Below are 25,990 nucleotides of genomic sequence, written 5' to 3'. Positions count from 1 at the left end.
GATACTCACCTCAGAACAAAAGATATACACAGATTAGAAGTAAAGGAATCGAAAAAGGTATTTTATGCAAATGGAAATTTAAAAAAAAGCTAGGGTAGCAACACTTATTCAGACAAATAGACTTCAAAACAAAGGCTATAATAAGAGACAAATAAGGACACTATGTAATGATAAAGGGAGCAACCCGACAAGAGGCTATAACCCTCGTAAACATATATGCACCCAACATAAGAACACTTAAATATGTAAAGTAAATCTTTATGGACATAAAGGGAGAGATCAATAATAATAAGGTCATGGTAGGAGATCTACCCCATTGACATTAATAGATAGATCTTCCAGACAGAAAATCAATAAGAAAATGGCAGACCTTAAATGACACACTAGATCAGATGGATGTAATTGATATATCTTCAGAGCATTTCACCCCAATGCAGCAGAATATACATTTTTTTGCAAGTGCACATGGAACATTTTCTAGGATAGTCACATGTTAGAACAAAAAACAAGTGTCAATAAATTTTAAAAGATTGAAATCGTATCAAGCATCTTCTCTGACCATAATGGTATGAAACTGGAAATCACACACACCAAAAAAAAAACAACAAAACAAAACAAAACAAAAAAACTGAAAAACAAAGACATAGAAGCTAAATAACATGTTACTAAACAATAAATGGGTTAGCAATGAGTTCAAGGAAGAAATCAAAAGATATTTTGAAACAAATTAAAATAAGAACGCAACAACCCAAAATTAATGGGACACAGTAAAAGCAGTCCTAAGAGAAAAATTTATAGCATTACAGGCCTACCTCGAGAAATAAGAAAAATCTCAAAACAACAATCTAACTTTACACTTAAAATTACGAGATAAAGCCTGGCCAGTGTGGCTCAGTGGCTGAGCATCATCTCATGCACCAAGAGGTTACTGATTCGATTCCCTGTGAGGGCACATGCCCTCAAGTTGTGGGCCTGGTCCCCAGTGGGGGGCATGCAGGAGGCAGCCAGTCAATGTTCTCTCTCATGGATGTTTCTATCTCTCTCTCTCTCTCTAAAATTCAATAAAGAAAAAAAAAAAAAGTACCAGAAAAAAATAGCAAGCAAAGCCCAAAGTGAGTAGAAGGAAGAAAATAATAAAGATCAGAGCAGAAATCAACAAAATAGAGTCTTAAAAAAATACAAAAGATCAATGAAACCAAGAACTGGTTCTTTGGAAAGATAAACAACATTGACAAACCTTTAACCAGCATCTGGTAAATTGCTTTCCTCCATTTCATTTAGCTCTTTTTTCTGGAGATTTCTTCTGTTCTGTCATTTGGGGCATGTCTCTTTGCTTTTCAATTTTGGCTGCCTCTTTGTGTTTGTTTCTGTTTCTCTTTCAGTCATGGTAGAGTGGCCTTATGTAGTAGATTTCCCATGGGACCCAGTGGCGCAGTCTCCTTGATCACCTCAGCTGAGTACTACAGGAATATCCATTACATGCGTTATGTGGGCCCTTATGTTGTAGTTGAGTCTTGATTGCTATTGGCCCATTTTTCTATGAGATCAATTATCGGACTGGCTGACTGCAAGAATCAGCCCTGACCACATTGTACGAGCTGCTGTGCAGTGCTGACCACACAAAGCAGAATTCGCCTCAGCAGAATCTGGTGCCTGCCATGATCTCCCTTCAGATATGCCACTCGTGAAACTAATTGGATCCTGCTCAGATGTTGTCTGAAGCTGGTCACTGGCTATGTCTATTCTGGGCCCTTTTGGGAGAGACTCTGGTGAAGGTCAGTGTCAGATTCTGCCTGTGACTGTCCTGGGCAACCTATTTGGAGCTACGAAGTGATTCACAATTTGTGGCTGCTTCTGCTGGGCCTTAATGTGCATTGGAAGGACCAAGCAGCACACCACTCTGGCTTCTACTAGCACTGAGCCCAGGGACAGTTCACTGAAAGACCCAAATGACCTGGAGATCCACCTCTGCCTGCCTCAACCTGTTGGCTGCCTGTTAGGCTCAGTCACTTAAAGAACCTCTGATGCTACTCAAGTTGCATGACGTAGGTTCTCACTGATCCACAAGGAAGGGGCAAGTGGTGTTCATCGGATTCATACAGGCTCAAACTCAGTGCCAGTGCTGGATCTGAGGCCACTCAGCAAATATCCTAGGGTATACCAAGTCTAGCTGCCACCTGCTTGGCACCCACAGACTTTGTGGTGGGGCAGGGTTTATCAAGCTCAAATAGACCGTGATGTGGCTATGTGAAGGGAAGGTTCTGCACCAGTCAGTCATGCAAGGGAAAAATGGCCCCCATTCTGAGTCACACAACTCAGTCTGGCCCACCTTCTGCCTGGAGCCCAAGCTCAGCAGGGTGGGACTGCCGGGACTCAGGTGGGTTGAGCTAGTGTATCTCCCATGAAGAGGAGGCACCGGCCAGGTTCACAGGAAAGTGAAGGGAATAGCCCCTGACCCCGAATCACACAAATCAGTCACTGACACCCCTTGAGTCTGCCTGGACCACTACACCCTGGCCCAGGTAGTTGACTCCGCAGCAGGGCATGAGCTCCTCAGGGTGGGGTGACAGGGAGTCCAGAGAGTGGGGCTATTGCATTCCCTCAGGCTTATGTTGTAAGGAGGGGATTGTTTCACCCAAGATAGATAATCATCTGTGCTGTGGGAGACAGACTTAGGACAGGGACCTGGTGACTGTTCCTTCAGCTCTCTCCCCAGAGTGACAATTCCTAGTCTCTCTTCACATGTCTCTAGTCTGCTCTACCCTCCATCCACCAGAGCCCAGGGTGAGTGTCTACAAATGAGGTTGGGGCGTTGGCCCTCTAAGAGGGTGCCTGTGTCTCTAGCAGGCTGCTATCTTTCCCTGGTGTACAGAATCCTTGCTGATTTTCACAACCAGATGTTATGTGGGTGCCTCTTCTCGACTCTGGCACTCTGAGCTGGGGAGCCCAGTATGGGCTTGTGAGGCCATACTCCACAGGGGGAACCTTAGGAGCTGAGCTATCCTTCCAGGGTCTCAGTCACTGCCCACGGGAGCAGGGCCAGCCCTCTCTGCATCTCCGCCCTTCCTGCCAGTCTCACTGTGGCTTCTTCTGTAAATCCTTGGTTGTAAGACTTCTGCTCCTCTAGTCTTTGGATGGTTATTCAGGTTCATTTTTCTATATTTTAATTGTAATTCCAGTTTGGTTCTGGGAAGAGGTGAGTGTACCTTCCACCTAGTCTGCCGCTATCTCGGATCGCCCAGAAATAACTTTTGTTTAAAAGCAAACATCCCTGAACAGACTGGTTCCACCCAGTGACTGAAGCTGGTTCTTTTAAGCCATCTCTCTTTTTAAAAAAAATCCTCACTCAACAATATTTTTTTATTTATCTTCAGATGTGGGATGGAGGGAGAGAGAGAGAGAAATATCGACGTGAGAGAGACACATCGATTGGCTTCCTCCCAAATGACCCCAACCAGGGCCGGGGACGAACCATAACCAAAGTACATGCTGGACTTGAACCCACAACTCTTTGATCTGGGGGCCAAAACTCTAACTGCTGAGCCAAACCTGCCAGAGCAAGCTATCTCTCTTTATTAGCACTTTAAATAACAAGCTCCAGTGGCAAGTCTAATGACTACTGTGATTTTGGTACAATGATAAATGTCGACAACATTTTGAGATATCTAACAACTATAAAATGATATTAAAAATACGTGTGATTTCTCATGGTGAGAGTTACAGGCACTGCTAATGTGATAATGGTTTATTGCCTACATTTATAATGGAAGGAAATGTTTGATTTTATTCTGGTATTAGTGCAAATGATGATGCAACATTTTCCCCTTCCAAGGTGACAGGCACTCCTTTCTCCTTCAGATTCTGTGAACAGACAGACCTCAGGTTAAGAACACATATATTGCAGAATTGTTTCTAAGTAAAACATAAGCTCTCAATGCTCATCAGAGATTATACAGACACCTACTCAGGCCGTGTGGAGGTGGAGGTGACCCAGCGTCACTCTGGGAAGCTGCCCATAAGGCTTGCTCACTACTGTAACTAGCACCCAGCAGCAGGCCTAATCGAGTGGATGTTCGGTGTATATCAGTTGGTCAACTCGTATGAAGAAAGAATTGGAAAGACAATGGAGTGGGTTTGGACTTGGCTCAGTAAAGACTCTTCCTGCTTCCCTTACGTTCTGAGGCTCAGTGGCTTTCTGATAAATGCAGAAGGAATTCGCTGAAGCCATTCAGTTTTGCGACCGCAAGGAAGAGACCACAGGAGACAGTGCAGGCAGGAGATGGAGCAGCCATGCAATGCAGTGTGTGTGTGTGTGTGGGGGGGGGCGGGGGGTCAAAGCTCAGCCCTGAATTGTAACTCTGTCTCTGAGAGAAAGTCCAGATCAGAAAATGGGGATGCTGCATCTGGTGACTACGGGGGGTAACCAAGGGACAGAGAAACAGCTGAGGCTGCCAGCTGTTTTTCCTGCTGTGTGTCTATCAGCGTGGGCAACTCATAAGAAATTCATTCTTCAGGACCCTGGCTCATAACGCTCTTGATGAGGAGATAATTTGTAAGCTCAAAGTCTTTTTGTGTTTCTGACAAGTGTCATTAGCTGAAAGTGTTGACTGGGGCTGTGTGCTCACCTCCACCACCTGAAGAAGGAATGAGAGAAACTGAATTCGCACAGCCTTGTGACGTTTCTGGCAGGACTAAGTGTTAGAAACTAAGACTATATTATAAAACAATTGTTATGTGAATAACAGTTGTATAAACTAGACGCAGATAAATACCTTTATCTCAATAGAGACATTTACCAAGTTAACCCTTTTGTATGGGGCGGGGAAACTCATGTTAAACAAAAAAGTAATAACAAAAATGACTGTCCATTTTTAAAGTTGCCTACTATGCATCAGGTACCTATTAATTTTATCTCATTTAATCTTCGCAATAACCTTGGGTGCATTACTAGCTCCTATCATGGGTTGAATGGTGTCCCACCAAAAGATATGTTCACTTGGAACATGTGAATGTGATCTTATTTAGAAAAGGGTCTTTGCAGATATAATTAAGTTAAGAATCTTGAGATGATATCATCCTGCTGGGTTATATGGGTGGGCCTTAAACACAATAACAGGTGCCCTAATGAGAAGAGGAGAAGACACAGACAGAAAAGAAGAAAACACAGAGGAGAATGCCATGTGAAGACAGAGCACTGGAGCAATATGTGTACAAATCAATGCCCTTAAACATATCTGAATATCAAGGATTGGCAGCCACCAGAAGCTAGGAGGGAGACACGGAAGGGATTTTCCCTCGAATCTTCAGAAGGAACCCACCCTGCTAATACCTTCATTTCAAACTTCTGGTATCCCGAACTGTAAAAGAATAAGTTTCTATTATTTTAAACCACCCAGTTCCCTCCAGGATCTACTCAAAGCTCTGAGAATCGGGGAGCTAGTGTTCTATGATTGAAAACTACCCATGTGACTATGGCCAGTCACTGACAGGGGTGCTGGGGGTGGGGGATAGGAACCTGGATTACATAAGCTCACTATTCCTGCTATTCTGCTACCTAAACTGACAAATAAGTAATTCAGCTTGAAATAATATTATTCAGGTAACAGTAATTTAGTATGACAGTTACCATATGCCTGGGATGAGACTTCAGGCCAACTTTCCCACATAGAGACCATAGGCAAGTTATTAAATCTCTCTCTCTGCTGCTCTTTCTTTCTTTTTCTTTTTATATTGGGGAGAATTAAAGAGGAGCCCAAGAAGATGTGACAATAAATGTAATGTGGTTTCCTAGATGGGATTCTTGAACAAAGAAAGGGCTTAGGTAAAAACTAAGAAAACTGATGTCCAGTCAAGGTGTTAGTGTAGGTAAATGCAGTACTTGAATCCTCCCACAACCACATCAAAAATACAACCAAACTACAGAATAACCATCATGCAGAATCACCTGAAATCTAGCTTAACAGAAGTCCTACAACTAAGAATAGAAAGAAGAAGCCACATCAAGACTGGTAGGAGGGGCATAGACATGGAACAGGCTGATACTATGTGGCAGATAGAAACTGGGAGGGATACTTTGGCTGCGGAGGTACCCCCTGAGAAATGAGGGGTCCCAACTCCACACCAGGCCCCCCAACCCAGGGTTCCAGTGCCAGGAAGAGAAGTCCCCAAAATTTCTGGCTGTAAAAATTGCAAGGATTGTGGCTGAGCGAGACAGAGGGTTTTTGGAGTCCTAGGCAGTTCCCCTTCAAGGGCTCATGTACGGACTTACTTGGACTCACTCACTCTGACTTCCAGTGATGAGGCAGTAGCTTGAAAGGCACCAGTGACATACAGGGAGAAACTGAAGTATCTAGCATCATGACAAGAGCTGGAGGAACAGCTTTCTTTCAGATGGAAGTTCTGGCAGGTGGGCACCATATTTCAGTTTCCATCAACCTGGTATCACTGTTTGCCCCACCCTGATGATTCTCTGAGACCTCACCCTACTAACTTGTGGGCTCACCCAAGCTGTTTCCAGTGGTTTTCCATATGAATTGCCTGTCTTAGCTCATGCTTCATAGTTTTCTAAAATCTCTCAGATAAGCAGCTTCTGGCCACAGCATGCCCCATACTTCTCATTAAGTGGCCTCAGACCCAGCACTAGCAGTAACCAGCCCTGGTTTGCAGCTTGGCCTTTCCTGTGTATCTCCAAGCCCAGCACAGGTAGCAGCCATCTGCTGATTGCTTTATAGCTCATGCCAGGTGGCCCTGAGCAAAAGACAAGTGACAGCTGACCTTGGACTTCACCTCCTGGGAAGCCCAAGAGCCAGTACACCCAGTGGACAGCTTCAGACTACATCAAAGCATCACCCAACCTCCTCCACAATGGGAGGACTCAGTGGGCACCAGAGCCCCACTGAAGTAAGTCCTGCTTCATGGGGTGGGCCTCTGCATAGCTGATCCTCCATGGTGGTTTCAGTCAATCCTTGCAGCAATTGACATGAGGTTAAATTCCTCCCATTGTTGTTCCAACAGCAAACAAAGTTCCACTACAATCAGGGGGTATACATAGCCCCTATGGAGAGGGGTATGCCAGTTCGAGTGACCAAGACCCTACAGGACACCTACAACATTAGGTCACTCAACCAAGCCTGGGTGACATAGCAGCTCTACCTAATACATAGAAACAAGCACAAGGAGGCTGCCAAAGTGAGGAGACAAAGAAACATGTCTCAAACAAAAGAACAGAACAAAACTCCAGAAAAAGAACTAAATAAAATGGACACAGGCAATCTATTAGATGCAGAGTTCAAAACACTGGTTATAAAAATGCTCAATGAACCCTGGCCAGATAGCTCACTTGGTTGGAGCATCATCTTGATATGCCAAGGTTGCAGGTTTGCCCCCAGGTCGAGGCACATACAAGAATCAACCAATGGATGCATAAATAAGTGGAATAGCAGATCATCATTTCTCTCCCTTTCTCTCTCTCTCTCTCTCTCAAATCAATAAATTTAAAAAAATATTTTAGATAATGCTCAATGAATTTAGGGGAAGAGTAGATGAACTAGAGAGAACTTCAACAGCATAATAAAGGACTTGGAAATCAGAAATAAAAGATACACATCAGAAATGAAGAATAATTTACAGGGAATCAACAATAAAGTAGATGAAGCCAAGAATCAAAACAGCAATTTGGAACATAAGAAAGCAAAAAACATCAATCAGAACAACAAAAAGAAAAAAGAATAAAAAAAAAAAAAAATGAGGATAGTGTAAAGAGCCTCTGGGACAACTTCAAGTTTACTAACATTCGCATCATGGAGATGCCAGAAGGAAAAGAAAGAGAGCAACAAATTTTAAACTTATTTTTAAAAGTGATGAAAAACTTCCCTAACTTGGTAAATGAAATAGATATACAAGTCCAAGAAGTGCAGAGAGTCCCTAACACTAAGAAACAACATAATTAAAATTCCAAAGGTTAAAGACAAAGAGAGAATCTTAAAAACAACAAGAGAAAAGCAGTTAGTTACCTACATGGGGAGCTCCCATAAGACTGTCAGCTGATTTCTCTACAGAAACTTTGCAGGCCAGAGGGATTGGCAAAAAATATTCAAAGTAATGAAAAGCAAGAACCTAAAACTAAGATTACTCTACACAGTAAAGCTATCATTTAGAATGGACAGACATGAAAAATTTCCCAGACAAGAAAAAGTGAAAGGAGTTCATCACCACCAAAGCAGTATGACATGAAATGTTAAATGGTCTTCTTTAAGAAAAAGAGGAAGAAAAGAAAATATAAAATATAAAAAATATGAACAAGTAAATGGCAATAAATACATATCTATCAACAATTGAACTAAAAAGCAAAATAAATGAACAAGCAGAACAGAAATAGACTCATAGATACACAGAACATTTTTTTCTTTTTTTAAATTGAATTTATTAGAGTGACATTCGTTAATAAAATTATATAGGTTTCAGAGGTTCAATTCTATAATACATCATCTGTATATTGTATTGTGTGTTCACCACCCCAAGTCAAGTCTCCTTCCATCACCATATTGCCCCTTTACCTTCTCCTACCTCCCCTACTTCCCTTTCCCCCTGGTAATCGCCATACTATTGTCTGTCTGTGAGTTTTATGTTGTTGTTGTTGCTTAATCCCTTTGCCCTTTTTCACCCAGTCCCCTAATCTCCCTTCTGAGAGTTGTCAGTCTGTTCTCTGTATTTATGAGTTTGTTTCTATTTTGTTTGTTAGTTTATTTTGTTCACTAGATTCCACATATAAGTGAAATCCTATGGTATTTGTCTTTCGATACAGAGAACATTTTGATGGTTGTCAGATGGGAGGGGTTTGGAGGGGTTGGGTGAAAAAAATGAAGGAATTAAGAAGTGCTATTTGGGCCCTGGCCAGTTTGGCTCAGCGGTTGAGTGTTGGCCTGCAGGCCAGAGAGTCCCGGGTTCAGTTCCTGCTTGGGGCACGTACCACAAAAAAAAAAAAAAAAAGTGCTATTTGGTAGTAACAGAATAGTCATGGGGATGTAAAACACATGATAGGATATATAGTCAGTAATATTCTAATAACTATGTATGGTGTCAAATGGGTACAAGATTCATTGGGATGATCACTTAGTAAGTTATATAATGTCTAACCAATGGGGTGTACACCTGAAACTAATATAATATTGTACGTCAACTATAATTAAAAGATTTAAAATGATTTAAAAAATACCAAAATACAAAAAAAAATGAGTCTATGTTTCCAATTACTATACTATACTACATCTGTCAAATAAAACAAAACAACATAAAAAAGTGTTTGCATTTTAAATACTTTACAACCAATGCATTTAAAAAATGTGTATATATTTATACTTCAGGAAACAGATTCAATAAGTTGCTCTCTATCCAGTCTGCTCTTTTTCCTTTAGACATTAACAAGAATAATATATTTATACACACATATATATATCATTTACGTATTGGTACACTAACGTTCTCACATTAAATATTCAAAAAATTAATCATGTATTGCTCAAAATGATACACTGTACAGTTGTACCTTGCACTAGACATGTGACTGCCATTCTGAAATAACTGCTGTATGAAAACATTATAATAGAATAAATGGATACCTACACATACACAAAAAACTAAGTAAATCTGAATAAAGTATGGAATTTAGATAATAACAATCTATCAAAACTTGTTTATTAATTATAACAAACATACCACATAATGTAAGGTATTATTAATGAGGAAGAATACAGAAGACTGCGTGTGGGCATATGGGAACTCTCTGTACTAATCTAAAAGTGTTCTTAAATATTAATTTAAATATTGTGTTTTTTAATGGGGGAAATAATCAGCACTTCACTTCACAGTGAGATAAAAATTTAGACCAGTGCTTGGCACATTGTAAGAGCCATTGTTCTCTGTTATTGTTTGAGGGCTAGCTATTAGCAGGACCAAGAAATTCATATTTGCAATGTTCCATGAAGCAGGCCAAATGATTTTTTTCAAAAGTAAGATGATGCTCTATTTGTAAAGTTGTAAGACATGTAATTGTAACTGTGGTTTTGTCTCACTCCAATGCTAGGTAAACCTAAACACGGTCCCTAAATATTTATTTATACCTCAGTATTTTTGGTTTTCAGATTTTCAAACTGATTTTTTTTATATTCATTCTACTACTTGCAAATGAGTAATCTAGCTTGTTTATCTCAGAAACATAGAAAAAATCTTGCAAATATAGTTTTGAAACAAATCTCATGTTTTTTGTTTATTTGCTAGTGGGTTTAATTAAACACACACACACACACACACACACACACACACACACAAAAATCCAAAACACACAAAAATACCCACCCGTATTATATTTCACCCTTTCTTTGGAAAATCAAGTAAAATTATTTAGTGACTCTTTCTTTACTATTTTGACACCCCACAAGGTAGACAAGTGACCTGTTTTTCCATATAGTCACTTAGATTCCCATGTCAGTTAAAGAATAACACTTTTATTGTTAGAAAATGACTTAAAACGGGTCATTGTAAGAAGTGAGGTTTTCAAGAGAAGAGATCCAGATTCAAGCAGACTGCTCTCGCCTCGCCTGAACCTGTGCTTCTGAAAGGCTTCAGAACACAGGAAAGAAAAAAGTTTGGAACAAAGTGTTGCACACTTTCTCACCTGAAGATATGCCTCCCACTCAGAGAAGAAAATCTGCTGTCCTAAGGCGACTATTCTAGATCTTCTGGAAGCAAGATGGGTTGACTGATGGACAGAGAGCTTGCACCAGTAAGGAACAGGCAGAGGGCGGACCAAGCAGCAGTGGAGTGGTCTGCCCAGGGGAGAGTGTGCCCAGCAATGTAAGCAGTGCCGGGAGTCCATTTCACAAGGGAAAGCAGCCGAAGTCATTCAGTACTAGTATCTGGGCTTTTTACGTAACCAAGGTCAAGGCATGGGTCTGAGTTTAGAGATTTATAATGAGTCATCAGTACCTCCAAGTGCTTCATCTGCACTGTCATCTAACAGAGCTGTCCTCCAGACTTCCCTTAGAAAAAGTATTTTCTACAGGAAAAATCCATCTTGAAAGATTTTTTAATTGGGTAATGCATTCAAAACGCATCAGGAAACAAATGAATTCACACTTGGATTTTCTTAGGAAATCTGGTTACAATTTTGAAATTTGATTCTTGGTCTCTTGGACCGCAGGCTAGGTAAAATCTCATGAAGCTTTCAGAGTATGTATCCTCTCTTGTAGCACTTCTGAAACTGTTAGGTGGAAATGGATTCAGAGGTGTTAATAAGTACATAAAGTAAAAAGGCTTTCCCTAAGCAAATACTTGCTTGTTTAATTATTAAACAAACGTACAAAATTGTCTTCACTGTGGGGTTTCTTAAAGTGTTTAATAGGTTAATGTGCATGGTGAATTTCTGATAGAGGAGATTAATAGTCTATAACTACACCATAGGAACATTTCATTATTAGGGCAAAGATTAACAGCTCTCTTCAGAATACAGTTTGGGAAACAGTATCGGTACCTTATTATTGTACTAATGTAATACTTTATTCAGTGCTCTTTCTCCAGTGACATACATAAAAATAAAGCATTCCATTGGTGGAGATAACATTTAAATCCTGTTGTCCTAATTCTGATTGTCTAAAGTTTAAGCCTGAAACCATTTAAAAATTAATTTACAGTAGGCAACAAATGTCCAATAATCCACCAAGGTCTGGACTGAGACCAGGGCTGACAATGGCATTTTCCATGCAATTAGACATTACTCTACTGATGACCAAGGTATTATAGTTTCATCAATGTAAAAAGGAATAGTTGCCTCCCCGCCCCCTCCCCCCCAAATTGCAACTAACAACATTTTTTTTCCTATCAAAAAATCTTCATTTTATATGTTTGGGTTGGAATTGTAATACTTTGAACTCCTTCATATGAAGAAAATGATTCACGAGTTTAGTGAACGTTGAAACTACTGTGGAGCCTTTGGCGGCACTGTGCGTTGGTCAAAGAAACCCTGTTACACTCTGCTCAGCGACCTGCGCTCGGGAGGGGTCCTCGCAAGCACAGCCTCACAGGAGTAGTTCTGGCGGACAGGCTGCAGGACGGCCAGGTGGTCTTCATACTCCCTCAAACAAGTCTCTCACATCTCACAGCTCACTGGAGCCTCTTTTTGTTTGACAGATATTATGCCCAACAATATTTAGATCTATTACCTCTGTTGTCTAAAAATCAAATATACCATCTTTAATTAGATGACATCTGAATATACTTTTTAAAAAATTCTCACCCGAAGATATTTTTTCCATTAACTTTTAGAGTAGAAGGGTGGGAGGGAGGGAGAGAGAGAGAGAAACATCAGTGTCAAAGAGACACATTGATTGGTTGCCTCCCGCATGCTACCAACAAGGGTGGGAATCAAACCTGCAACCCAGGTATGTGCCCTTGACTGAGAATCTAACCCAAGACCCTTCGGCGCAGTACCTCCAAGTGTTTCATCTGCACTGTCATCTAACAGAACTGTCCTCCAGACTTCCCTTAGAAAAAGTATTTTCTACAGGAAAAATCCATCTTGAAAGATTTTTAAATTGGGTAATGCATTCAAAACGCATCAGGAAACAAATGAATTCACACTTGGATTTTTAATCCCTGAGCTACACCGGCCAGGACTGAATACGCTTTCAAAGGCTTTTCTTCTTCCTCCTGTTCCAGTTCTTGAGACATCACCATAGGAATGACATTTGGTAAGAATAATTTATTGTTTATCCTTTTTAACAATTAGGGTGTTTGTACATCACGCTCAATCCTTTTCCCTGTTTGATTTTGTGTAAACTGAGTGATAGGATTCCGTGAGTGGGCATCAGCAGCAGTAAGAAAAGTCCATAAAATGGCAGTTGAAAGTAATTAATCCTCTACATATCTTCTCAAAGGTATTCCTCAGACATAATTATTGGCCACCATTTTCCCCAGTGTTTTATAGAATAACAACCTTCCCCTGGCTAGGTAGCTCAGTAGGTTAGAGCATGTCCCAATACACCAAGGTGGTGGGTTAGATCCCAGTCAGGGCACATACAAGAATCAACCAATGAATACATAAATAAGTGGAACAACAAATCAATGTTTCTTTCTCTCTCCTCTCTCCCTTTCTCTCTCTCTCTTTCTCTTTCCCTTCCTCTGTCTCGAAAAAATAAATAAATAAATAAATAAATAAATAAATAAATAAATAAATAAATATTTAGAAAATTTTAAAAAAGAATAACAACCTTCCCTATTATTATATTTTATTTTATTTTATTAATTAATTTATTTATTTTATTTATTTTTTGTTGATTAATTTTTGTTACAGATGATTCTCCTTTTTTACCCCACTGATTCCCCCCTCCCCCTCCCCTCCCTGCCCCTTCCCCAGATTGTTGTCCATGTCCACTGTTCATGCATACATGCGTATAAGTTCTGTGGTTCATCCCTCCCCCACCTCCCCACTCCTTAGGGGACTGTCAGTCTGTACCCCGCTTCCGCATCTCTGGGACTACCCCATTCCTCAAACTGTTATGTTCATTATATTCCACAAATCAGTGAGATCATATGAAATTTGTCTTTGTCTGTTTGGCTTGTTTCACTTAGGATGATACTTTCCAGGTCCCTCCATGTAGTCTCAAAGGACAAGAGATCTTTCTTTCTTACCGCTGCGTAGTACTCCATTGTGTATATGTACCACTGCTTTTTTATCCATTCGGGCACTTGGGCTGTTTCCAGATCTTAGCGATTGTAAATAGTGCTGCTACAAACATGGGGGTACATATATTCTTTCTTATTGGTGTTTTATGCTTCTTAGGGTATATTCCTAGAAGTGGGATCACTGGGTCAAATGGAAGATCAATTTTTAATTTTTTGAGGTGACACCATATTGTTTTCCATAGTGGCTGCACCAGTCTGCATTCCCACCAACAGTGTACTAGAGTCCCCTTTTCTCCACACCCTTGCCAACACTTGTTGTTTGATGATTTGTTGATGGCGGCCATTCTGACAGGTGTGAGGTGATACCTCATTGTTGTTTTGATTTGCATCTCTCTGATGATTAGTGATGATGAGCATTTCTTCATATGCCTCTTAGCCATTTGTATGTCCTGTTTGGAGAGGTGTCTATTTAGTTCCTCTGCCCATTTTTTAATTGGATTCTTTGTCTTCCTTTTGTGGAGTTGTATGAGCACTCTATATGTATTGGAAATTAACCCCTTATCTGATATATCATTGGCAATTATGCTCTCCCATACAGTGGGTAGCCTTTCCGTTTTGATGATTGTATCTTTTGCTGTGCAGAAGCTTTTTAGTTTGATGTAGTCACATGTGTTCATTTTCTCCTTTGTTTCTATTGCCTCAGGTGATGTGTCAGTAAAAATTCTGCTGCGTATGATGTCTGAGATTTTGTTGCCCACAGTCTCCTCTAGGATTTTTATGGATTCATGAGTTACATTTAAGTCTTTTATCCATTTTGAGTTTATTTTGGTATAGGGTGTAAGTTGATGGTTTAGTTTCATTTTTCGGCAAGTAGCTGTCCAATTTTCCCAGCACCATTTATTAAAGAGGCTGTCCTTACTCCACTGTATGCTCTTGCCACATTTGTCAAATATTAATTGAGCAAATTGCCTTGGGTCCATTTCTGGGTTCTCTATTCTGTTCTACTGGTCTATATACCTGTTCTTGTGCCAGTACCAGGCTGTTTTGATTATGGTGGCTTTGTAGTATAACCTGAAATCTGGTATTGTGATCCCTCCAACTTTGTTCTTCCTTTTCAAGATTGCTGTGGCTATTCGAGGCCTTTTTTGGTTCCATATGAACTTTTGAAGTAATTGTTCTAATTCTGTGAAGTATGCCGTTGGTATTTTGATGGGGATTGCGTTGAATCTATAGATTGCTTTGGGTAATATGGACATTTTAATGATGTTAATTCTCCCAATCCATGAACAGGGTGTGTGCTTCCACTTTTTTATGTCTTGCTCTATTTCTTTTTTCAAAGACATGTAGTTTTCTGCGAATAGGTCCTTTATTTCTTTGGTTAAGTTTATTCCTAGGTATCTTAATTTTTTTGCCGCAATGGTAAATGGGATTGTTTTCTTAGTTTCTCTTTCTGTGAGTTCATCATTGGTGTATAAGAATGCCATCGATTTCTTGATGTTAATTTTGTATCCTGCTACTTTGCCAAATTCATTTATTAAGTCTAGTAAGCTTTTGGTGGAGTCTTTGGGGTTTTCTATGTACAGTATCATGTCATCTGCAAATGATGACAATTTCACTTCCTCCTTTCCAATTTGGATCCCTTTTATTTTTTCTTCCTGTCTGATTGCTGTGGCTAAGACTTCCAGTACTATGTTAAATAGGAGTGGCGAAAGTGGGCATCCTTGCCTTGTTCCTGTTCTTAAGGGAAATGCTTTTAGTTTTTGCCCATTGAGTATGATGTTGGCTGTAGGTCTTTCATATATGGCTTTTATTATGTCTAGATATGATCCCTCTATTCCCACACTGCTGAGCGTTTTTATCAGAAATGGATGCTGGATTTTGTCAAAGGCTTTTTTTAGTGTCAAAAACAATATCTGAAATCCTTCCACTTTGCAATAATTTAAATATGTGTGTGTGTGTGTGTGTGTGTGTGTGTGTGTACATACCCACCTCTCCTGCCTTCTTACCAAGTGGCCTGATGAGATATACATTTTCAAAAAAAAAAATCTGTTAGAGGAGACCCTTTTGCTACTGAAACTGAACCAACAGTCTACCAGTGCAATAGAGAGAACCATAGGACCACGGGGATTTTCCATGTTTTCTTTTGCTCTCCAAATGCCAAGCCACAGAGAATTCTGAACAGAGATACCAGCTGGCTGGACTTTTACTGAACTGAAGGAATGTTAATGACATAAGCACGGAGACAGTCTCTCCGCAGAGCACATCCCCGCACAGTTCCGACCTTGCCCGTTCTGCACAGAACACCTTTTACAGTTATGACTCCACAGGTTGTTCAAGTTGACTGGAGCTCACTGTCATGCTCATGATGGACAGGTACTAGATGAGGTCTCTCTGACATGTCTGGAGAAACCTGTGAGTGATGGTGGGGTTATCAAGTAGGGGCCTCCATTACGCGGAGTCATTTCTGAGCCCTCAATTTCTCTTTCCCTGCCAGCAATCCATCTGTAGACCCTGTCTACATTAGACGGGTGTCCAGGATCCAACCACTTCTTGCTATCTTTCTTGTCCAAGCCTTTATCATCTCTGGCCTCAACTGTTGAAATAGCCTCTGATAGATCTACCAGTTTCTATTCTTGCCACTCAGAGTGATCCTTTCAAAACATAAGCTACAGCCCTGGCCGGTTTTGCTCAGTGGTTAGAATGTCGGCCTGTGGACCAGAGAGTCCAGGGTTCAGTTCCCGCTAGGGGTACGTACCTTGATTGCAGTTTGTCCCCGGCCCCAGTTGGGGTCATGTGGGTGGCAACCACTCGATGTGTCTCTCTCTCGTTGACGTTTCTCTCTCTCTCTCTCCCTCCCTCTCTTCCTTCCGCTCTATCTGAAGATAAATGCAAAAATGTCCTCAGGTGAGGATAAAAAATAATAATAATAATAAGCTATAGCATGTCCACCAAAACCCATAAAAGCTTCTCTTCTCAGAACACAAATCCAGAGGCCTGAACATGACCCAAAAGGCTCTCATTACAAGCTCTGTACCACCCTTTGCCTCTCTGGCCTATCCTCTGTTATCTTCTTGTGCCCACCCACACCCTCCACCAGTCTCACCAGCCACCTTGCTGGTCCCCAACACTCCCCCTGGGGGCCATTTGCTTATTCTTCCTCCAGAAAGCTATGTGACTTCCTCCCTTACTTCCCTAGGGTGCTGCCTAAGGCCGTCTTATCAGAGACCTCTCTGGCCACCTCATCTCAGTCACTCACTGACTTCTTACTATGCTTTTTTTTCTTAGCATTTATCATTTCCTGACATCTTTATTTGTTTGGGTGTTTTCTTTGTAGGTGTCTCTCCCATTCTGTTGTTGGTTTTTAAAATTTTTATTTGTTGATTTTTTTTTTTTTTAAGAGAGAGATTTGTTGTTCTACCTATTCATGTATTCATTGGCTGCATATTGTATGTGCCCTGACCAGGGACTGAACCCACAACCTTGGCATATCGGGACAACATTCTAACCAACTGAGCTACCCAGCCTGGCCAGACTTTGTTGGTTTTAATCAACATTCTGTTCCCAGAACGGTACCTGGGATATTGCTCAGTGAGTGAGTGAGTGAGTGAGTGAGTGAATAAATGATTCAGAGTCCATTTTTACTAGTAATACCACTGTCTAGTTCAGTCCCAGAAGTAAGAGATGGTGCTCATCAGAAAAACAAATATTTGCTTTAAAACAAGGAATCTTAACCCCTGGTTGGGTTGTCTGAATTATCTTTCTAAAAGAAAAGAGAAAATAATGCTTAGCAGTTTTGCAAGCTGTGAACAAGCAAATAAATCACTTTGCAATCACTATTCCCATTTGTTCCTATGGACCTCCTGCCGTGGCATACCATTTGCTTCTTAAACAGAAAAATAGGGACGTAAAGAGAGCATCTAGTTCTGAGAATCCAGTCTGAGGAAACTCTCATTCACTGGCATTTTATGGAAAAATGTCATCTTTGGATTTATTCCATAAACTAAAGGACAGAAGGAGCTCAGTTCTTGTAGACTTCAAGGTAATTTCTAAAACCTGAGGTCAGTGAGTTTCTCAAGCAGGCCTCACAGGCAAGATTTGCATCAGACTTGCAAGTGAGAACTGCCTTCCTTAAATGGGCAGTGTGACTAACTGCCGAGCTCCGAAGTGGGTGGAGGGCCAGGAGTTAATCTTGAGTCATCCATGGCCGCAGGAAATGTCTGTGACCGCCCTCTCCTGGACTCAACCCCAGGCCTGGCTCTTTGACCTGTGGTCTCCTGAAGGGCCGGGCCCCATGTTTTGTTTCAAGTTTGTTTGGAAGAGATATATATGTACCAGACTTAAATTAGAGCAGGAATAAAAAAGGATATTATGATCCAGGACTACATTTCTGTCTCATTTTTGGTGGTGAATGACCCACAGGATGAACAACAAACAAACCGAAAGGAGACAATTAGAGCTGGAGCTGGAACAAGGGGTCTAGAGGCTGAGAGGCAAATGCATTTAAAAGTTCCTTGGAGAATGTCATTTCTTGTTGACAGCTGCTTTATGATTGTACGAACAACCTTTATCCATCAGGAGGCAGTTTGCGCTGTAACGCGGAGTTCAGGTTGGAGGGAGGGATCTGTTTCCGGGGCTCTGCTGCCTGAGCTGCAGTGCGACCTTGGGCAGGTTAGGCAGCTTCTTGTGCCTCAGTTTCCTCATCTAGTAAATGGAGGTAAGGTATATACTTCATAGGCATATTGTGAGATTAAATAGGGCAGTGCTGGTACATATTTAACAGTACCTGGCACATGGAAAGTGCTGAATAAAATGAACTAGAATAAACAAGAATCCTGAAAAAAATCAGAGCTGGGATTTACCATGAAGCAGAGGGAGCCTAATTCAGTCCCCTAGTTTACACAGGTGCCTGTGAGTGGCTGGGAGCCCAGGTGGGGATTACCAGGTAGAATTACCAGGAAGGATTTCTAGGTAACCATTTGTAGTCAACTGCTTAAGGTGATAACAAATAGAAAGGGCATGGGATCGCCAGGCTTCAGTAATGTGTTGTCATGGATGTTTTTTCTTTCTCATTTAAAATAAATATACACTTTCATACCTAATTTATTTCCAATTTGCATTCCTTTTTTTAAAGTTTTTTTTTTTCTCTAATTTAAAATTTTTTTTCACCCTGGCCAGTTTGGCTCAGCAGTTGGAGCGTCAGCCTGCGAACCAGAGAGGCCCGGGTTCGGTTCCCACTAAGGGCACATACCTTGGTTGGGGTTGTGTGGGTGGCAACTACTCGATGTGTCTCTCTCACATCGATGTTTCTCTCTCTTTCTCCCTCTCTCCCTTTCACTCTATCTCAACATAAATGCAAAAATGTCCTCGGGTGAGGATAAAAAAAAATTTTTTTTTCAATTACAGGTTAGATTCAATATTATTTTATATTAGTTTCAGGTGTGCAGCATACTGGTTAGACAATCCTATACTTTATAAAGTGTTCACCGTAGTATTTCCAGTACCCAATTGGCACCATGCATATTTATTACACTGTTATTATCTGTATTTGCTATGCTGTACTTTATATTCTCATGACTATCTTATAATTACCAATCTATACTTCTCAATCTCTTTATCTTTTTCACTCATTCCCTCAACCCTCCTCCCCTCTGCCAATCTTCAGTCTGTTCCCTGTATCTATAGTCTGTTTCTGTTTTGTTTGTTCATTTATATTGTTCTTTAGATACTACATATAAGTGAAATCATGTGATATTTGTCTTTCTCTGACTGACTTATTTCACTTAGCATAATACCCTCTAGGTCCATCTATGCTGTCATTAGTGTAAGATTTCATTCTTTATTTATGGCCATTTATTATTCATATTTTTTTCTTTTTCTTAAAGAAGACCCTTTAACATTTGTTATAATACTCTTTTAGCTTTTGCTTGTCTAGGAAGCTCTTTCTGTGTCCTTCATTTCTAAATGATAGCTTTACTAGGTGGAGTAATCTTGGTAGTAGATCCTTGCTTTTCATCACTTTGAATATTTCTTGCCAATTCCTTCTGGCTGCAAAGTTTCTGGTCAGAAATCAGCTGACATTCTTATGGGAGCTCCCCAAGCAACTAACTGCTTTTCTCTTGCTGTTTTTAAGATTCTCTCTTTGTCTCTAAACTTTGGCATTTTAATTATGATGTTTCTTGGTGTGGGCCTCTTTGAGTTCATCTTGTTAGGAACTCTCTGTGCTCCCTGGACTTTATGTATATTTTCTGCATTCCTTTATTTAAAGAGTGCCCCCTAAATCATGTAATCTTCTGGTCTCACAAAATCTGGATATATCCCAGAATGGTATAATTAAATCTTCACCATAATCCTGAAAAGTGGATATTATCACTATTTCACAGTCTGGAAACTAAAGTGCTGGGAGATAAATGCTATCCCCACTGATATACAGTAGGACCTGGCAGGGCTACAATTTGAACCCAGGACTTCCCACATACAAAACCTAAATTCTTCCCACTACACCCAACTTCCTCCCATCATGGGTGTCATGGAGACTTTAAACAGTAAGCTCCAGACTCGAACAGATATTTGTACACCCATGTTCATAGCACATTATTCACAATAACCAAAAGGTGGAAAAACCCAAATAATCAATGATGGATGAATAAACAAAATGTGGTATATTCATACAATGGAATATTATTCAGCCTTAAAAAGGAATGAAATTCTGATGGATGCTACAATGTAGATGAACTTTGGAAACATTATGCTTAGTGAAATAAGCTAAACACAAAGGCTTTATTGTGTGATTCTAGTTATATGAGTTACCTAGAATTATCAAATTCATAGAGATAGAAAGAAGAATGAATAATGGTTACCAGGGGCCAAGGAAATAGAAAGTTATTGTTTAATGGATATAAAGTTTCATTTTGGGGTGATGAAAAGTTCTGGAGATGATAGTAATGAAAAGTGCATGGCTGTGTGAATATACTTGATGCCAATGAACTATACTTAAAAATGGTTTACAATAATATATTTTATGTTATGTATATTTTACCACAATAAAAGAAATAAACTCCAGACTAGAATGTGAGACTTAGGCCACAAAAAATTTCCCTAGCATTTAACACATTGTGGGTATTATACAACAAGATGAAAGAAAACTGTTACACACCCTTATTTATATATAGATATATATAGATAGATAGAAAGATGGATAGATACTTGTCTTGAGTGGGGGTAAATGATCAGTTTTCAGTAACATGAAAATGTCTCTAACTTTTTTTCATTACTGAAGGGTCATTTTTCTAGGTACACAATTCCTGACTGGCAGTTTCCTCCTCAGGAAACATGTAGAAGAATTTTTCTGAAGTTCTTGAAATGTGAAACAAGGTATCACTTCCAGATTTCGTGCTTCCCAAGTTACACCTGCAAGTCAGCCATAACATCTGCAAAGAGCCCTCTGTGCGGCCCATCACACACAAAGTCACATCTGGGCCATACCCAAACACGAAGCATCCATTTCCACTGTCTTCTTTTAGCTGCTCACTCTGAGACATTTTCATGGAAAGACAGAGGACAAGAGGTAGACTTGTCACCAATACTTGAAATAAAGCAGGTAAATACAGCAATACCATCCCAATACCTGGCAGTCATTACTAAGGTCACCGGGGTTTGAATTGGCTCCCAGCCAGGTTGAATCAGTATTTACTCTCCCAAGTGTGTTGTGGGGTGCCCTGGGGCTGGCCCAGCTGGGCCTTAGATTGTCATTCTCTGATGTAGATGAATGTCTGGGTCCTGGAAAGACCAAGTTGAAACGCAGTGAGTCAGAGGGGTTCATATGGCTTCCTGAAGTCAGGACTCCACTGAAGACAGCCCATTTCCAAATCTCAGAAGCGAAGGCCGGTTGAAGGGCAGAGCACGGTAGGTGCTGTTTCCCCAGATATGAAGCGCTCTGTGAGTCCACCTTCCCCAGCTCAGACCCTTTGAAAATTGTCAGACACTCAAATAGATGGTAGCATTGTATCCAATGGGCCTAAGGAGCCGGACTATCTGGCAATATAGATAGTGTGACTTAAAATCTCTTGATTTTAAAGAATATAGAGACCCTTTCAACCACTCACAAGTGATGGCAATTTGTTGTAAGAATACATGTTGCTCTAAAAGAGACAGGATGTTGGAGAAACCCAGGAAGAGCCAGGCCTCAGGGAGATCGGATCTGGAATGGCATTTGGGCCCCACGGCAGCTCTCGGCCTGGACCACGTTCTGTCCCGTCAATAGAGTAAGTTTGTGGATCTGACTTTAGTGTTCTTCAGTTCATGAGGCTCAGGCGCCCTTCCTCCTCTGCTGCTTTTACTGTTTACATGCTCCACCCACCACCCCATCTACTCATCATAGCTTTCCTCGGCCTGGGCTCCTGTCTCCTCGTAGCTGCTGATTCCTGCAAACACTGGCTCACTCATGAAGCATCATGTTTCCTGTAAGCTCATGTCCTCTCTTGGGCCAGCTTCAGCCCCTGTCACCAAACCCTGATTTTTGTCTGTATTTTTCTATTCAAGTTCCATATATACACAGAAACAGAGGTAATTAATCTGATTGGCTTGGTTAAGGGGACACAGTTTTTATTCAGATGCTTTATAGGGTGCTGGCCTGCTCATGGGACAGGGACAGGTACTTGCCAGGAGAGGGCACCAGGCATGGTGCCAAGAGGAAAACAGTGGGCGGAGGTTTAATTGTAGCGTTGTTGTACTTGATATCTTCTCTTAAATTCAGCTGCTTTTCTCTACCCTGCATTTTAAGCCTTTTCTCAGCTTTCATCACAACCCAAGTGGAAAACACCTTTTCTCTCTCCTAATTGCATTATGTACCTTCTAAAACCATCTATTCATTTAATCATCTATATACTTAATATTCATAGAGTACATGTTTTATAACAGGCAAAATAGTAGACAATGAAGACATAAAATTCATCCACTTACTTGATGAATATTAACTGAATATTTACAAAGTACCAAGTATTTTGCTGCTTGCTAGAATACATAGAAAACTAAGACAGTTCCTGCCTGATACCTAGTAAGAATTCAATAAATGCTTGTTGAATAAATAAATGCTTTAAAAGACCTCACAGCCTAGTAGGAGAGAGAGGCAAGGATTTAGACAATTACAAGAAAAGTGAAAAGGGCCATCTTGGAGGAAAGTCTCCTGGGAGAGAAGCCTGGAGAGACCATAGACTTCTTCATGTCAGAAGTTCAGTAATGTCTACACTGAGACCTGGATGGTGAGTTGAGTTAGCCAAGCGAAAGGAGTAAGAAGGCAAGGGCCTCCAGGCTGCACAAATGGTGGGTGCAAAGGCTTGGAAGTGGGGGGTGGAGAGCAAATAAAGCAGTGCACTTATTATTTAGGGACTGATAGAATGCTGTATATGGGATAGTGCAAGGTTCCCAATTTAAACATAGGGTCACATCGAGTGTCTGGAGTTCCCCAGGACCTTGTTGTTCCTGCCTGCATCCATTGGCAGAGGGGCACAGGGATGGCCTGACAGTGGTATATATCACTCCCACTCATATCCCACTGGCAAGAGTTCTTTTAACTGCAAGACAGGTTGGGAAAGGTGGTCAAACCATGTTCCCAGGAATAAGAGGTTTTGATGGCAGCTAGAACCTCAGATAAAAGTTTTTAGAGTGTGGGAAGATGGAGAGTTGTGCAGGAATCCCTAATCCCAGCTCATCTGCAGTGCATGATAGTAACTTCCAGGGAGGTTGGTGGGCAGAGAGACCGCTCAGGACCTGAGGAAACCTCTGGATCCCAGGGCAGCACTGTTCAAGGTACTTCAGGCAGTCTCCTGAGATGCAACTTCTTATCTTCCAAAATGAGATCAGAAAATTACATGTTCAGTCCATAGAAAAAGGGAGGTTACAAGTAGGAGATTGTTGAGAACTGTGAAGGGCTTGAGCACTTGTAAACCGACAAGTTAGATCAACACAGATTCCTAGATGCTGACAGAGACCTGAGATGCCTGGGTCAGAGATAAAAGATTGACAGTATCTGTGGCCAGAGAGTCAGCACTTTCCTTCATCAGTTTCCCAAGGCCAATTCCCACAGGGTGACCTACATGGGAAGAGGTGACACCTGCACCTGTGGCAGGTTGTGTTACAAGAGAGAAGCCCTGACTTTAGGGCAGCTGAATCTTTTATAATGGGCAGTAAACATGCCTGCTCCTGATTCTGGGGGATGGCACTTTATTTTCCCAAAATGTAAGCAAATCTGCCCCTTAATCTGAAGGGAGACATGATCTCTATCTTCAATGGCTTTTCACTTTACAAACATCCTTAAAAAGATAACCCAGAACAAAGACAGTCAGTGCCTTGCTTGCGAGATGTGCAGAAATGTGAGAGATACTTGGATAATTGTCTTCCAAGAAAGGCAGGCACTTTTCTTAACAAGAAGGAATGTTCTTTAGATAACAGCTTTCTTGACTTGATCCTTCTCTTCCTGACTTCTAGATATCGGCAGGCCCCAGGCTCAGTCCTCAGAGGCCATTCAATCCTTGACCATCTCATTCAGCCTCATATATTTAAATGCCATCAGCCTCATATCTTTAAACTCATGCTGATGATCCCAAATTTATACTTGACACTTCAACATACCCCACTTGCAGACTCAGATATCAAACTGCCCATGTGGCATCTTCATTTGATTATTTTCTAGATGTCTCAAAATTAACATATTCTTGAGCCCTGATCTCCACATCAAATCTGATTGTTTCCCAGGATGACTTCTCTCAAGAAAGAGTATCATACACTCGTTTGCTCAAGACAAAAATATTTTTCTTTCATATCCACAATCCAATCCATAAGCACACTCTGTTTTCAAATTATATCTTGTCTGACCACCTCTGTCTTTCTGCATCACTGACATCCTAGTCCCAACTACCAGTCTCTGTCCTAGACAACAGCCATAAATTCCTAATTGGTCTCCCACCTTCCAGTCTTGTCCCATACATTCTAACCTCAGTGGCAGCCAGAGTGATCATTGTTAAATGTAAATTAAATAATATCATTCCCCTGCTTTCAATCTTTCAATGACAGTCCAATACATTTAAAATAAAATTTAAGGTCAAGCCTACATACAATCTGACAACTGCCCCTCAGTCTGTCCACATTTGCGACTACCCTCTCTGTCTCTCGTCTTGCTCTCCACTGTCCTTGAAAATGCTTAGCATGAGGCTGTCTCAGGGCCTTTGCACATTGTTGTCCAAGTCATTTAGGGCTCTGTTAGATGTCAGTTGAGCAGAGAAATCCTCCCTGACTATCTTAAATAAAATAACACACCCTTCTTAGTCCTCTTTCCTTTTACCCAGCTTTATAATTTTCATAGCCCTTATCACTGCCCAATTTTAAGACTCTTGTCTCACTACTACTGCTCCCCCAGGCCAAGAATACATGTTTTATGTGTCAAGAGCTCGGCTTTGTTTACTGACATATTCTCTTCTTCTAGAACAATCCTTGGCACAAAGTAGATGTTTAATAAATATTTGTTGGATGAATCAATGAATGAAATCTGATACTAAATACAAAAAAGGAGACAATATCAGGGACACAGATAATTTGTGCATCAATCTTTTCTTCTTTTCAAGCTAAATCAACTTATGTCATATAATTATTTTTCTCCCAAAAGGCATACTTCCAACTCTTTAATAATTCTGTTTTCTCTCTACAGGATTCATGCCATGTTCTTCCCAGGTCCTGTGTATGATAGGGTTCAAAATTGAACATAGCCTTCTGAGAAGAACCTATAATTAGTGTTCCTCTCTTCACAGGATTTATATACTTGCTTAGAAATACACTTTTAAAAGATAATCTCCCAACCACAGAGAAGCCTAAATCCAGTTTGGAGAATAACAAAGTGAATATTTGATTCTTGCATGTTTGGAGGTGCTACAAATCCCAGAACATCCTCTTGAATACATTAGGAAAACATATGTAATCACTCTCATGAATTTAGTCATAGATTGTAGAGCCTTGAAATTTGTCACTCTTTTGTTCGACAAATAAATACCTTCTATATTCCAAGTGGTGAGCTAGAAGCTGGGACAGTACTCAAAAATAGAGCACTTGGTCCCTATCAGGAGGGACTCAGAATCTTGGGCATCAATGTTTCTGTTTCCAGTATTGTTGTTTTGAGTCCATTTGTGGTCTAATTTGATTTTAATATATTGTATTTATTTATAATATTGCTTACTTTTCTATACTTATAGAAAAATATCTTTCACCCAATTTGAAAAACAAGGAAGCACAATGTTTTGCTTTTACTAGCTTGCCTTGTAAATTGACT

At 40.6% G+C, this 25,990-nt stretch overlaps 1 protein-coding gene across 1 annotated transcript in view; it reads left to right on the top strand.

Annotated features, from left to right (window-relative positions):
- ITGB6 (integrin subunit beta 6) overlaps positions 1-25,990 on the top strand; it is a 154,843-nt gene that overhangs the window by 54,237 nt on the left and 74,616 nt on the right. The window lies entirely within an intron of this gene.

This window comes from Molossus molossus, unplaced genomic scaffold (genome assembly GCF_014108415.1).
Source record: "Molossus molossus isolate mMolMol1 unplaced genomic scaffold, mMolMol1.p scaffold_m16_p_11, whole genome shotgun sequence".
Classification (NCBI taxonomy): domain Eukaryota; kingdom Metazoa; phylum Chordata; class Mammalia; order Chiroptera; family Molossidae; genus Molossus; species Molossus molossus.
The sequence above is the reverse complement of the archived record's forward strand: the minus strand, read 5'-3'. Positions and strand labels throughout refer to the sequence as shown.